The sequence below is a fragment of the Ursus maritimus genome, unplaced genomic scaffold (assembly GCF_017311325.1).
Source record: "Ursus maritimus isolate PB19 unplaced genomic scaffold, ASM1731132v1 scaffold_2, whole genome shotgun sequence".
NCBI classification, from domain to species: domain Eukaryota; kingdom Metazoa; phylum Chordata; class Mammalia; order Carnivora; family Ursidae; genus Ursus; species Ursus maritimus.
Genome location: NW_024424452.1, coordinates 39260010 through 39269141, shown reverse-complemented (window position 1 = coordinate 39269141; position 9132 = coordinate 39260010). Strand labels below are relative to the sequence as shown.

The 9132-nt window shown below is 54.7% G+C and overlaps 1 pseudogene; it reads left to right on the top strand.

The window, feature by feature from the left end:
* The first annotated feature begins 4813 nt into the window (after positions 1 to 4813).
* On the top strand, positions 4814 to 6114 carry LOC103668726 (annotated as a pseudogene).
* Positions 6115 to 9132: the final 3018 nt, after the last annotated feature.

Here is a 9132-nt window from a genome sequence, read left to right as displayed (position 1 = left end):
CTAGAACTTTGAGTCATGACCCCTGAACCCTAACTCCAGCTGGAGCCCAAACCCCAAATTTGACACTGAACTTTATCCCCTAAGCCCTAAGTCTTAAACCCTAAACCCAAAATCATAAGCCTAAAGCCCTAAACCCTAAGTCTTACCATTACCCTTAACCTAAACCCTCACTCTCACCCTGATCCAAAACCCAAACCCTGATCTAGAACCCTGACCCAAACTTGAAACTGAACCCAAACCCAAACCCTTAATCACACTTTGTTTATGCATTCACCATTGATAGATATTTGTATAATTTCTACCTTTTGATTATTGTGAACATTGTTAGGGTTGGGGGTTAGGGTTAGGGTCTTGGGATGGGGTCAGGGCCAGGCTTGAGATCAAGTTCAGGTCAGAGTATGGGTCTGCATCAGGGCCAGTGTCATGTTCAGTGCCACTGTTTGGGTCAGTAACTGTTGTCATTCCATATTGTTTCCCATTAAGTGTTCTTTAGCTATTTTTGGAGACGTTGGGGGATATTGGGCTCCATTCAGCTTGAATTTTCAGAATTTAATGGACTCAGCTGGACCCAGGGAGGGAGCAGGTGCTTCCATTGAACGGTGAGCTCACCTGGTCCTGCACTGCCTCCACCGCCTGCAGAGGGCGCAGGACCCCAGCTCCCACCCGCAGCCGGACATGCGCAGACGCTGTGACGGAGCCTGGCCTCAGGACCCGCTGTGTTGGCTTCGGGAGGTCTTGGGTCCGCGCCCACGCTGACAGGACCCGCTGTGGAGGACATGGGGGCAGCGTCCACACTGACAGGAGCCGCAGTGGAGGACGTGGGGCAGCGTCCACACTGACAGGAGCCCTGGCCTCCTCAGGACCCGCCGGGGGAGGAGAAAGTGAGGAGAAGCCGCCTGAGCGGGGACTGCTGCTGAAGGGGTCTATGCTGACAGGACCCCGGGGAGGAAGGGCGCGCTGTGTAGACGGTGGGGTTTCCGTGGTTTGTGTGCGGTGACATGGGGTCCTGGGTTGCTGTGCGCGGGGCTGTCGGGTCTCCCCTCTCTGGGCTCGGATCCGCTGGGCTGGTCCGCGGGTCTGTGTTTACGCGCACACGGATCCGGTTCCGGGGGCTCCGCAGGCAGTCTGCAGTCAGGGAGCCTCCGGCCGCCCACCTGGTGCTCGTGCTCCCCCGGCCTCGGCCCCGCAGGGTCCTCCCCGCGTCCACACCGGTCCGGGCTGTCGGTTCGGCGTCTGGAGGTTCGGTAGCGACGGCGCGCGCTCTGCAGACAGACGGCTGTGGGGAGAGCAGATGCTTTCACGGCGTCGGTTCTGCCCGGAGCGCAGTGTCTTCCGGTCTCCGCGTGCCTGTCGTCGGTGTCTCCGGGTGTCCGAGGACAGGGCTGTCCGTCTGCCTCGACGTCTGTCGTCGGTGTCTCCGGGTGTCCGTCTGTCGTCGGTGTCTCCCGGGTGTCCGAGGACAGGGCTGTCCGTCTGCCTCGACGTCTGTCGTCGGTGTCTCCCGGGTGTCCGAGGACAGGGATGTCACCTCCTCGGTTAAATTTGCTCCTGGGTATTTTGTTCTTTTTGATGCAGTTGTAAATAACATTGTTCTCCGGTATTTCGCTTCTGATGGTTTGTCATGAGCACATAGAAATGCAACTGATGTTTGTATATTGATTTTGTTCTTGGCAAGTTTATTGAATTTATTAGTTCTGTTAACCTTAAACGAAAACTGCCAGTTATTTTGCCAGGAAAATGGGTTTACTTGGGAATAGCAGAGACTTGCAATCTGGGACAAGCAAGCTACCGCCACATCGCAGTCAAGGCAAGAAAAGGAGAGGAACATTATTTCATGGAGGAGGAGGAGGAAGAGGAGTTGGGAGGGTTGTTTTGAAGGAAAGTCCAGTGAGGAAAAGCAGGGGTTTGCAGTGATGGAGCGTTCTCACCGGCTGAGCTGCAGGGGTGGTGATTTCTGGGAGGAGGTGAAACCTGTGTCTTCCCGTTTGGGGCCTGTAACTGACGAGTCTCTTCCATGGAGGGTTCTACTGTGGGGTCTGTAATTGACAGTTGTTACTGTAGTTGACACTGAGTGGTCGGCTCCCCCGTCCAGCTTCCCCTTCTGGTGATCTCAGCCCACTTGACTGAGGTTTCCATTCATTTTCACAGTTCTAACCATTTTTTGGTGGAGCGTTGTGGAAAATTGGAATTCCCAATCCCATGGCTTCTACCGCCCCTGAGACACGGGGCTACCTATTTAATCCTCCCACTAGTCTCTTGCTAACATGTGGCCTCCTAAAAGGGAGAATGGCCTCTCCACGGTGGGTGAACTGGATCTGCGAGGACTTGGCCTCCATCACAAAGTTTGATATCATCTCTGTTTCTCTTGAGTGGTGCTGACATGGTTATTTGGAAAAGTGGTTTACTCCGTAGAGATTTCAAGCGTGCAGTAAAGTCACAGCAGCACAAATACTCTTTATCTCGACACTCAGATCCCCCAGCTGTTGTTTCTTTATCACATCTTTACCACGTGGGATGCTTCACTGTGTTTTACTCCAAACGGGGACACTCTCCCTTCGAACACTACATAACCCCAAATGAGGAAATCATCCTGGTTTCCACATTATAACCCAGACCACGGGCCCACTTCAACAGTCGCCACCTGCCCCACTGTCTGAAATGTCCTTTTCCATTCTGATCCAGTTTTCTTTTTCTGGAACTGCTCCCAAGACTTTCCCTTATTTGGGTAACCTTAATGGATGTAAAGAGCAAGGTGATTCCAATCTAGGTGGACTTTTCTGAATGGCTTATCACTGGGCCTGTTTTCAGTGTCCATCCACGTGGTGACATGTATCAGTCCTTCATTCACTTTTTCACTGTGACTAAACATAAATAATGTTTACCACTTAAAACATTTCAGGTACACAATTCTGTGGCCTTAGCCACAGTTCACACGGTTGTACATCATTCTCCAGAACTTTTTCTTTCTCCCCAAGGGATACTCTCTATGCGTGAAACACAAACTCCCCATTCCCCTGCAGCCACGTTCAACTTCTGTCTCTAGATACCTCATACAGGTGGAATCACATGGTGTCTGTCCTTCTGTGAAAGCCAGCATCCTGTCCTTGTTCCTGATTTCAGAGTAGAGCTGTCAATCTTCAGACTTGAGCATGGTGTTTGCTATAGATTTATTGAAAAAGATTACCCCTTATTCCTGCTTTCAGGAGTGTTTATGTCAGCAACAGACACTGGATTTTGGTCAGAACCTTTTCTGCATCAGTTAATATGACCACATGTTTTTTTTTTAATAATTTTTATTTTGTTATATTAGTCGCCATACAGTACATCCCCAGTTTTTGATGCAATGTTCCATGATTCATTATTTACATATAACACCCAGTGCACCATGCAATATGTGCCCTCCTTAATACCCATCACCGGCCTATCCCAATCCCCCACCCCCCTGACCACATGTTTTTATTTAAAAATTTATTGTGGAGTATAACATTGCTTGTTTTCAGTATATTGAATAACCTTTGAGATGTTTGTGAAGAGACACTGCTGATGATGCACAATATATTTAAGAGCTTTTGGTTTTGCAATTTTTCTGATGAGGTTTCTTATATCTATTTTGAGACAGGTGCAGGAATGTATTTGCTGGTTTTGTGATGATTTCATTGGGGTTGGTATTAGTGGTTAGCATTGGTGTTAGGGGTTGCTAGGGTTATGGTTGGGTTAGGGTTAGGGTTAGGGGTCTCCGTGTCCTCTTCCGCACAGAGCCCATTCTCCTCCAGTAACCAGAGTGATATTTTCGGAACATAACCTTTGGGCCTCTCTGTGGTCTGCTCCCCTCCTGCCCATCCTCTCCAGCCTCACCTCTCCCACCATGGCCTGCCTCTCTGTGGGCCACCAAAAGGTTGTGATTGTCCCACATGTGCCTCAGGCCTGAGTCCAAGCCTTTGCATTCACTGTGCCCTCTGCCAGGAGCACTTTTCTCTCCCCATGCTTCATGTCTGGCTTGTTTCCCCATTGACTGGGCCCCGAATTGCCCCGTGATGACCTGACTCATGTCTGCTGGTTGAATGTGCTTGTCCCCTATTTAAATGTAGTGCCTGCCTTCCCGATGTGAGCAATTTGCTAACCTGCCAGTGATGGGGCAGGCATACGGAAGTAGCCTTAGTGTCTGCACAAAAAATCAGTCTCAGAGGGGCTCACCAAACTTGCCTGATGATGGGGGAGCTGCTGTTCCCATGGTGGGGAGCAGGTAGTCCCCTCAAAGGGGGACCAGTCATGTGAGGCAGTTGGACAAGACTCCCAACTTCTTGTCTGGGGAGATGTAGACCTGGACTTGGAAGCTTACACCCTTGGATTCAAGCCTGGGGCCTAAACAAGCTCCTTCTTCTTCCAGAGGTCCTCTTTCCCCTTCCCTGCCCATGGGCTGGACCTGATTCCTGACCTGGGGGAGTTTGAGGGTGACCCCTCCTAGGAATACCAGTGGTTTACTGAGGACCTTGTCAGCAGGATGCCCAGTAGCCTTCAAGGGAGGACCCTACAGGAGGTGGAGACAGCTCTGTGGGGGCCGGTGACATCCCACTCAAAACGAAATGGGGCAGGTGGCCGGCCCTGCTGGTTCTACCCAGGCTGTAGGGCATAGAAACAAGGGCTGTGCCCCAAGGTGCTCCACTCCTGGCACGTGGGGACAGGACCTGGGGGTTTGCCTGGGAGCTCAGCACAGGGGGAGTGTTCCTGGCTCCAGCATGCTGGAGTCCATGTGGGGCTGCATGGGCTTCCAACCTCTTAAGCCTTAGGCACCCCTTTGTAAGATGGGGTGCTGATGGCCCCCATCTCTGGGAGCAGAAGGTAGGGAGGCCTCATGGGCAGACTCACTCAGGAGAGGCCAGGAGAGTGGCTGTTGCTTAAAGCAGCCCAGGGCCTGCCGCCTTGAAGAAGGTACACAGGTCTATGGCCCTCAGCTTCGGGGTCCTGCTGCCAGCCTCTGGCAGTGACCCTCCTCTCACCTTGTCCCCTGTCCCTGTAGCTATGTGGTCTTCCTGGAGCTGGTCCTGCAGACGGCGAAGAAGCACTTCATGGTGGGACACAGGGTCACCTACTAGGTCTTCACTGACCATCTGGCTGCCGTGTCCCATGTGCCCTTCTGGGAGGGCTGCAGGGTGGTGGTCCTCGAGGTCCGTGGCGCCTCATGGCGGACACAGGGTCACCTACTATGTCTTCACTGACTAGTCAGCTGCCGGGCCCGTGTGCCCCTCTGTGAAGGCCGGAGGGTGGTGCTCCTCATGGTGGACACAGGGTCACCTAGTACGTCTTCACCAACCACCAGCTGCCCGGCCTGTGTGCCTCTCCGGGAAGGCTGGAGGGTGTTGGTCCTCGAGGTCCGTGGTGCCCTGCGCTGGCAGGATGTGTCCATGCAGCACATGGCGATGATCAGCCGCTTCTGTGAGCAGTGCTTCCTCCGTGAGGTGGACGACCTGGTGTGTGCGGATGTGGACATGAAGTTCCACGACCACGTGGGTGTGGAGATCCTGTCCCCCCCTTTGTCACTTTGTACCCCAGTTTCTACTGGGTGGCCAATGAGAACTTCAACTACGCGCGCCGGCCGCAGTCCCAGGCCCACATCCCCAGGCACCAGGGCAACTTTTACTATATGGGGGCCTTTTTGGGGGGGTCAGTGGTGGAGGTTCACTGACTGACATTGGCCTGTCACAAGGCAATGAGGGGCGACCTGGCCAATGGGATGGAGGCCATGTGGCCGGACGAGAGCCACCTGAACCACAAGCCCATCAATGTGCTGGCCCCAGAGGACCCGTGGGACCCGCAGCTGCTGCTGGGATGTCCCCCAGAGGACTTGTGGGACCCGCAGCTGCTGGGATGTCCCCCAGAGGACCTGCGGGACTCGCAGCTGCTGGGCTGTCTCCTGGAGGCCATGTGGGACCCGCAGCTGCTGGGCTGTCCCCTGGAGGCCATGTGGGACCCACAGCTGCTGGGCTGCCCTCCCCCCACCCAGGTCATGAAGAAGCTGAGATTCGGGCAGTGCCCAAGAATCACCAGGACATCCAGAACGCATGAGGGGCTCGCCCCGTCTCCATCAGGGTGACCTCTCGGAGCGGAGCCATAAGAGCAGATTCCTTCTTCTGTCCCCTCAACTGTGGAGTCCAGCACTGCCCGCTCAGGCATGTCCAGGGCCCCTAGCCGCCCCCATGCACAGGAGGCCTCCTGGAGCACAAGTTCCTTTCTTTGTGGTCAGTGCATTTCTATAATTTCTGGGTCATTTGCAGCTGTGAATGACTCCAGTTTTATGTCGAATGTTTTTCTGTGTCAATGCTGAGCAACCATCTTTAAAAAGAACAATTGAGGGAAAAGGTTTTCTCCCTGGTTCTAGTAAACAGACACTGCCTGGTGGGCTGGGAATGGCCCTGCAGCAGCCTTGGAGCCAGAACGGGCCCTGACTGGGTCTTCCTCCCAGTCCCTGCACCTCGCGGGAGCCATGGGCCTTCAGGGTCAGAGGTGCGCCGAGCCACCTTTCAGACCCCCCAGTCCCCTGACCACCAGAGGCTGTGACTGCTAGCACGGCCTCCAGGAGCATGGAGCCCTCTGGGTTATTTCCGGTTCCTGCCTTGGTTTTAAATGGCTATTTCTGTGCTGGTGTTTGTGAGATGTGGGCACTGGCTCTGTCTGGATGCACATCCTGTTGGGATCCCTCAGTGCCCACTGGAGGGTTTGCACTTGTGGACTCTCTCTGGAGCATCTGCCTGCACTTCATCTTAGCAAGCATTCACTGAGTGCCTACTGTGAGCTCGGTCACCAACAAGGGGCAGAGCATGAGAGCAAGAACTAAGATACAGGGTCCCTGCTCCAGGGCCCTCCTGGGACTCGCGATGGCCCCATCCTCCTGACTCACTATTTTCCTCTTGTGGTGTAATAGACATACGACTGATACTGTTAAGCACGTTTCAGGGTACAATTCAGTGGCAATACGTACATTCACTGCTCTGCACCTGCCACCTCCATCCATCGCCACAACGTCATTGTCATCCCAAACTGAACCTCTACCCACGAAACCCTAACCCCCATTCCCCCTCCCCAGCCCCAGTACCCAGGAACTACTTCCACCTCTATGAATCGGAGTGCTCTCTCTCCCTCACGAGTGGGGTCCTCCATTATCGGTCCTTTAGGGACTGGCTTATTTCACGTAACACAGTGGCCTAAGGTCTGTCCTCATGATCCTGGACCTGACCCACTTCTCCCCCAAAGGAGAGGCTCAGCCCTCTCCTGTCTAAGCTGAGCCTCCTCTGCTCCCCTCATCTTCCTTCTCAGCCTGAAGATGATCCCAACCAATCTGCAGCTTTGAAGACCTGTTCAGTCCAGATGCCGGACACACCCCCCCAGGGCCTTGGGCCTCACCTACCCCATCTGTCCATGTCAGGTGCCTGCAACCCCCACCAGCCGGCCACCTGCACCTTCCACAGGTGTCCCCATCTCAGAAGAGGGAAACACCAAGTCCAGACCCTTGGAGACCTCAGTGACTTCTTGCTTACCACCAACTGTAGTGAGGTGGCTACTGGAGGGCATTCGATGTCCTAAACATTTAAAGGCATATGTGAGTCTCTGCTGCCCAGGGCAACGGGTAACAGTTGGGGCAAACAGAAACCAAGCAGATTCACTGAAAGAAAGGCTGAGTGATGAGGAGCATTAGGGAAGAAGGGCCTGGAAGCTCTGACTGTCCCCACCTGACCTTCAGATGCTCCCCAGTTCCTCCTGTGCCTCTGGTGTCTTCCTGGAACCCTGACCTGGCTGTTTTCAGACAGCTCGCCCAGTGGTACCCTCACTTTCTGGGAGGGGGTTGCTGGAATCCTCAGTGTGTCCTGCTGCCCCACCTGGATCACATTGTCTGGGCCATCTGAGGACCCAAGACTGGGGGTGTGTGGCCTGGAGGGATTCTGAGCAGAGCTGGTCGGATGGGAGGGCTGCAAGGCACAGAGGCAGGTTTCCAGAAAGCTACAAAGCTACCTTCCTACAGTTTTTGAATCAAAGCCTTGAGATCTTTAAAATGCCAGCAGTGTTACAGCATGGGCCAGAAAAACAAATGTCCCTGTGCACCCAACACCACCTAAACTATTGGCCATTTCTTGTCCCTTGAGCTGAGTACAAAGGATTGGGAGTGGGGGCTTGAGGGAGGGGTCCTGGGCCAGACTTTGTGTTTCGGGGACAAAGGCCATCCAATCTCGTGCTGGGCGTGAGGCAGGGGCCTGTGTGGAGACCCCAGCTGCAGCCACTGCTGTCTGCTGATGCCCCCTCAGCCCTCCCCAGTGCACCTGCTGCTGGGGGAGCGCCTGCCCCCTCCTCCCTGTGGAGGGCTCTCTCCTGCACCAGCGGTGCCTCCCCCCTGCAAGTCACTGCCAGCCTGCAGCCTGGGAGTGTGGATACCCTGATGGCCTCCAGTCCTGGGGACAGAGCCACTGCACGTGGGACCTGGTCTCCCAGCAGGCCTGAGCACCAGTCCGCCACGGTGCTTGCTCTCCTGCAGGCTCACTATGCCATGCCCTCCCTCAGGCCCCCTGGACCCAAGTCCTCCTCTGCTTGGGAACCACCCTCGGCCCATTCTCTACACGCTGGGTCTGGGAGTGGGTCATCTGGACCTTCTAGACTCGCGCTTCGGTGCCCGTGACATGGGCACAGTCCAGCCTCACAGACTGCTCAGAGGAGACCCAGCACAGGAAGATTCAGCCCGCTGCAAGGGGAGATGCCAAGTGACCCAGAGTGAGCACACAGTCCTTGCACAAAGCACGGGGCTCGCAGGGCCCAGCACAGGATGTGGGCACCTAGCCACGGGTCACAGGAAATCCCGGTGAGGGTGGCCCTGGTGGGGAGGCCACAGAAGGGTTCCAGAAGAGGCAGGCGACAAGGAAAACAACAGGAGAGAGCTTCCCAAGGAGGTCGATGGAAGAATCAGAGGATTGCAGAGGCCTTGGGAAGACTTGGAGGCCCTGGAGATGTTGGCTGAATCGCTGTCATTTGGTCAGAAAAGGTGTGTTACAAACCCCCATCAACACTGGATGATTGTCTCTTCGTTGGTTCTAGGAATCAGTGCGTACCTGCCATGAGAACTCACATTGCTTTGAGTCTAGGATATACTTA